The following is a 5,700-nucleotide window of genomic DNA, read 5'->3' as shown; positions in this document are numbered from 1 at the left end:
TAAGAGTAAGGATTCAAAATAATTTTCCAAGTTCTTTTAAAATTATTTAATTTTTTAAAAACTTTCAAAAATTTGAAGTAAAGTTTTTTTTCAAGAAAATTTTCTCAAGTAAATATTTTAGAGTTTTTAACAATTGATTTGAAGTTAGATCCTCTCCTGAATCTGATATATTTATTTAAAAATAATCATTCAACTACCAATATCCTTAGTACATGTATAACCGTTAGTTACTAACTATCTACCCGAAGATAGTAGTGTTCACTTGGTTAGTCAAGTTAAGTAAAATCTAATCCATCTTATTATTTATTAAGAAAGATTACTTAATTTGATCAATGTATTATTGTATTTATAGTCCAGACTTATTTTTGGTGCACTGATATAAGTATCTGAAGTCTAGGCAAAAGGCCTACGCATGTCACTACATTCTATGTTTTGAATCCACAATTAAGGTAGACCTAGTATGTTTATGAGATGCTCATTCCCTAGATCTATATGATCATACTTTCTATAGGTTCGATCTAGACAAAAGCTAAAAAGATTTTTAGAACACTAGAGAAATGGAAAATTTTAGAAAACATAAGTAAATAATTTTTCTAGAATTTGAAAATTACTTAAATAAGTATCCTCACCCTTAACCTAAAGTTTTAGTTTTCAAAAAAAAAAAAAACTTACTTATTGAAAATGTGATAAATTTTAAAGGAATTAATTACTAAGTTAAAATAATTCTTTTATATTCATTATTATTATTTTTAATTAAGTTTGATTATTTAACTAGTATTACTTTTGTTATAATTCATTTTGAATTAATCAATTATTAATTAAGTTTTAAATTTAAGTTAATTAAGTTTCAATCAATTTGTTTAATTAAGATTTAAGTTTTAATTTAGTTTAATTTAAATTTTAATTTAAGTTTAATTTTAATTTAATTTTAGTTTAATTTTAATTTTAATTTTAATTTATTTAATTTTAATTTTAATTTAAGTTTAATTTTAATTTTAATTTTAATTTTAATTTAATGTTACTTTTAATTTAATGTTAATTTTAATTAAATTTATTTTTTTAAGGTTAATTTTATTTTAATTTATCCTTATTCATCTCACCTATTCTAAGTTTTTAGACAAAGAGATCTTATGATTTTGTGAGATGAGTTAAGTTTAATTTCTGGGTTTTTTTTTAACTTATATTAGATTCAAGTTTAGCTTTAGGTTCAACAAACATACATTCTTTGGATAAATGTCTAAGTTGTAGTAAGTCACCTATACATCATTAGAATAACTACGCCTTTGAAATTTTCCAAATAATCTTACCCACCGAACTTAGTACAAAACTTTGGTCTAACCATCTAGGATAAGTAAAGGATAACTTGAATTAGTTCCACTAAGCCAAATGCATCAGATCGAAACATATCTTCCTAGACATGCATAGACAGAATTTTTCTAACCTACTATTATCTAAAACTTCTCCAATGATGTTTGTCAAGTTAAACTTTTGTCCCTTTTTAACCTAGTCCTAAATACCTAGTAGGATAAATTATTATTTTGAAGGTACCAACTAATTTGGAGTCTCCCTCTGAATTATTAAACTTTGGGTTTAGGTTTTACGTTTATGTCGATTAATTTTATAGTTGTAATAAACTTGATTGTGACTTGTGTTTAATTAAATTAAATTTAAAGTTATTTGATTTAAATTTAGTTTTTCAATTTGAGTTTGATTTGTTTGATTCCATTTTACATTTTAGGTTTAGGTTTGAATTAATAGGTTTAGATGAATTTGCTTTTAACTTTTAGTAATGAATTTCATTTTTAGGTATATAAAATTGATTGAGTCTTACTTGCTTGGTTAGACAAGCTTTCGAAACTTAAGTTTTTGTTTAGTTGTTATTTTGACTTATTAATAAGATAAAAGTTTTATTTGTTGAACTGGACTTATATTCGAGCTTAGACTTATTGTATATACTTTTTGTGATTTAAGGATTAAATCTAAATTCTTTGATCTTGAGGAGAAGGTTTCTAACAATCCTTTAAGTTTATCGATTTCACCTTTTAAAATTATATTTTCCTCCTCAAGTTTTATAGCTTAATTTGGATTTCCATTTTCAATTTGAGTATTAATTTATTCCTTGAGGTGTTGATTTTCCTCAAGAAGTATTTCAGTTTGTTCTTCTAATTAACTTTTTATTAAGACATATAATTATTTTAAAGAATTTAACAGTTAAGATAGATCATACCTAGTTCGAACCTTAGAAAACTAGTGCGGACTCGTGGCTTGATTTGTATTCGGACTTGTCGTATTGTTCTGCGTCACTTTTTGATTTCGGTCCGGACACTATCAGCGCGAGGTAGTTGTGATGCTTTGATTCGTCGTTGTCCAATTCTTCCAAAAATGACTTGTTGCAAGTCGCTTTGAGTGCCTTCTTTCTTCCGATCGTCTTAGGTTTGTCCTCTTTTATTTTTGGACACTCGTGCTTGTAGTTTCTTTTCTTGCTACACCTGTAGCATGTGATTTTCACCTTCACGTCGTTTGATTTGAATACCTTTTGTAAGTCCTTTATGAAGTTGTTCTTTCTTGTGAATATTTTTTTGACCATGTTCACAAGTTGTTCTTCTTCATTGGCTTCTGAGTCAGATTCATCTTCTGACTCAGGCTTGACTCGAGCTCTAGTCTTCATTTCTTTTGATGGATTTGCAAGAAAAGTCACACCTTTCTCGACTTAATTTGAGTTAGTCTGTTCGTGGAGTTCAAGTTTACAAAATAGCTCATCTAGTTTTAATTTATTTAAATTCCTCGAAACTTTATAGTCATCTACTATAGATGCCCATAGTGCATTTCGAGGAAAAGAGTTCAAGGCATACCTAATCACATCCCTGTTCTTTAGTTGGTGACCGATTAGGTGGAGACCGTTCAGAATATCCTTGATTCTTACATGTAGTTGAGTAACTGTTTCTCCATCCTACATTTTAATATTAAATAAACTATTTAAAAGTAAGTCTCTTTTGATTACCTTTGAATCCGTCGTGCCCTCATGTAATTCGACCAACTTGTCCCACAGCTCCTTCGCATTCTCATGTGGGTCGACGTGGTTTACTTCTTCCTTTGTAAGTCTGCACTGGATTGTGTTCATTGCCTTCAAGTCAATCTGGGTCTTTTTCTTATCTTCCAAATTCTATCTTTCTAGGTCAAGAGGTACTTTAGTTGCTTCGTCTATCGACGCCCTATATCCTCGTCGGATGGTGAACCATTGATCGATGTCAGTCTTTAGGTATACATCCATCTGCTTCTTCCAATACAGGAAGTCATCCCTATTGAGAGGGGGGACGAACAGTACTGTATTCCTTATTTTGGGCCATTAGTTTCTGAAAGAGAAACTTGAAAATATTGTCAAGACTTGGTCTTGGAGTAAGTAGTGTGGAAGAAAAGAAAGACCTGATTGGTGTTGCACTAATTTAAGATATTGCAGAAAGAGACGAAAAGACTTGTATAAAGAGGTAATTGTACCAATTTGGACTATATCAAAAAACTCAAAATTGAAAAGAAAAATTAAAAGGATTTTTGAAAGTCACCCCTGCTTGATTGGTGGTTGCACCAATTCAAAGCCAACTTGACTCTGATACCACTTGTTGGATGGTAAAAACACTAGAGGGAGGTGAATAGTGATCTTCGCTTTTCTGAAAGTCGAGAATACGTAGCGGATAAAAAGTTAAGGAGAGAGAAGCGAGAAAAAAAAGACAAGCACGCGCTAACACAAATAAGGGTGCGTTTGGTTTGTGTGTTTTTCATTTTTTTTTTTTGAAAAATGTGCGTTTCTGAAAAATGATGTTTGGTTTGCATTTTTCGTGTCTGTTTTCTAAAAAAATAGCTAGCATTTTCTAGAAAAATAGAGAATGACAAAAAGTCATTTTCTGTTTTCAAGAAAACGCGTATTTTTCAGAAAATGAAAATGGGAAACGTACAAACCAAACGCACCCTAATTTTTTTACTTTATTCGGAGTTTTCGACGACTCCTACTCCAAGGCCCGTACTCATTGAGTGATTTCATTGGACAATCAACTAATAGTTCGAATAATACAGTAATGAAGTACAAGTGAACTAAAAAAGGTTACCGACAACAAAGAAAGTAAGGAGAACTTGATCATCGATTGTCGGAGGAGTGTTACAGATTTGTAGGAGCTTTTTCAGAGCAACGCATAGGAATTAAAGTTGTAGCACTTGATGTTCTGTAGTTGCTGGTTGAAGGTTGCTTTTATAGCCCCTTCCGAGCGCCTAGAGCCCCTCTTGAGTGCTTGAACCGTGCTTACGTGGTGAGCTCTCATCGAAACTTTATCCCTGAAGTTTATCCACCTCCGGGCGCTCGGACCCCCTTCGGCGCCTAGACCGTTGACGTGGGTATTGGCAAGTCGTTGCGCTCCAACTCAGTTGTTGGATGAATTTTCTAGCCTAGGCATTTGGACTAACTCCGGGCGCCCAGACCACCCGGGGGCTTGGCGAGATCCCTTTCGGGCTCCCGAACAACTCTTTTTCACACTTCTCTTTGCTACAAAAAAGAGTTAATCCAGACAACCAAAATATGTTTATCCTGCAAAACAAAGTTACCACAATAAGATAGTAGTAGTAATTAGATCCTGTCTCCCCGAGACCAGGATCTAGTCAAGGTCTCAGCTTAGGTTTTCCAAATGGACCTAAGTTGGATTGACGCCTATTGTTCCCTCAACCGGGAAAGTACCATCACTAGATCTCTCCTCGAGTTACTTACCTTTTACTTACCAACTGCAGTCGCTTAACTTGCCTTTGACCCACCAGATCTTCCCGCTAGTTGTTAGATCCATAGACTCAACTGGACTTCGGTCAGTTGTCAGGTTCCACGGACCCAACCAGACTTCTCACCATATATCGGATCACTCCTTAACCTATCTGGACTTCGCACCAGCTATCGGGTCTCGCGGACCAGCTGGATTTTATCCTGGTATCAGGTCCTCCAGACCCGTCAACTCGTGCACACTTGGTAAAGCAATTAGACCACCAATACTCTAACTTTAATCCACTTGTCATTCATCAAAACTTGAGGTAGATCATTAGTGCAATTTGTACCAACAGAAAGCGTCTTCCATAGCGCTGAAAGCGCCTTTCATAGGCAAACTTTTATCCCGACAAAATTACTCCTTATCGACGACGAAGCCTTCTACCTTATCTGACTGAAGACACATTCTAAGCTCCCGAAGGCGCCTTCTATGAATAGTACTCAAGGCACCTTCAAAGCTCCTGAAGACGCCTCTGATACTATTCACCCGAGGCGCTTTGTGCTCCTTTTACCTTGTAAAATAGATTACTCCAATACAAAAATATCTAACCTGTAAAATAAAGTTAACACAATAATAATAAACAGTACTAATTAGTTCCTATCCTTTCAAGACCAGAAACTTGTCAGGGTCTTAGTTTAGGGATCCAAAATGAATCTAAACTAGACCAGCACCTAAAGTCCAAACTTGGACTCATCCTCACCGAAACTCTCTCCTCCAGTGACTTACGTTCACTTACCAACTTGCAGTCTATTGACCAGCCTCTTGACCGGCCAGGTCTTCTCGTAGTTGTCAGGTCCGCAGACCTAATTGGACTTCGGCCAGCTATCATGCCCTGCGGACCCAACCGAACTTCTCACCAGATATCAGGTCACCCCTTTGAATTATTTGGGCTTCATACCAATTG

The sequence above is a fragment of the Zingiber officinale genome, chromosome 2B (assembly GCF_018446385.1).
Source record: "Zingiber officinale cultivar Zhangliang chromosome 2B, Zo_v1.1, whole genome shotgun sequence".
Taxonomy (NCBI): domain Eukaryota; kingdom Viridiplantae; phylum Streptophyta; class Magnoliopsida; order Zingiberales; family Zingiberaceae; genus Zingiber; species Zingiber officinale.
The sequence above is the reverse complement of the archived record's forward strand: the minus strand, read 5'-3'. Positions refer to the sequence as shown.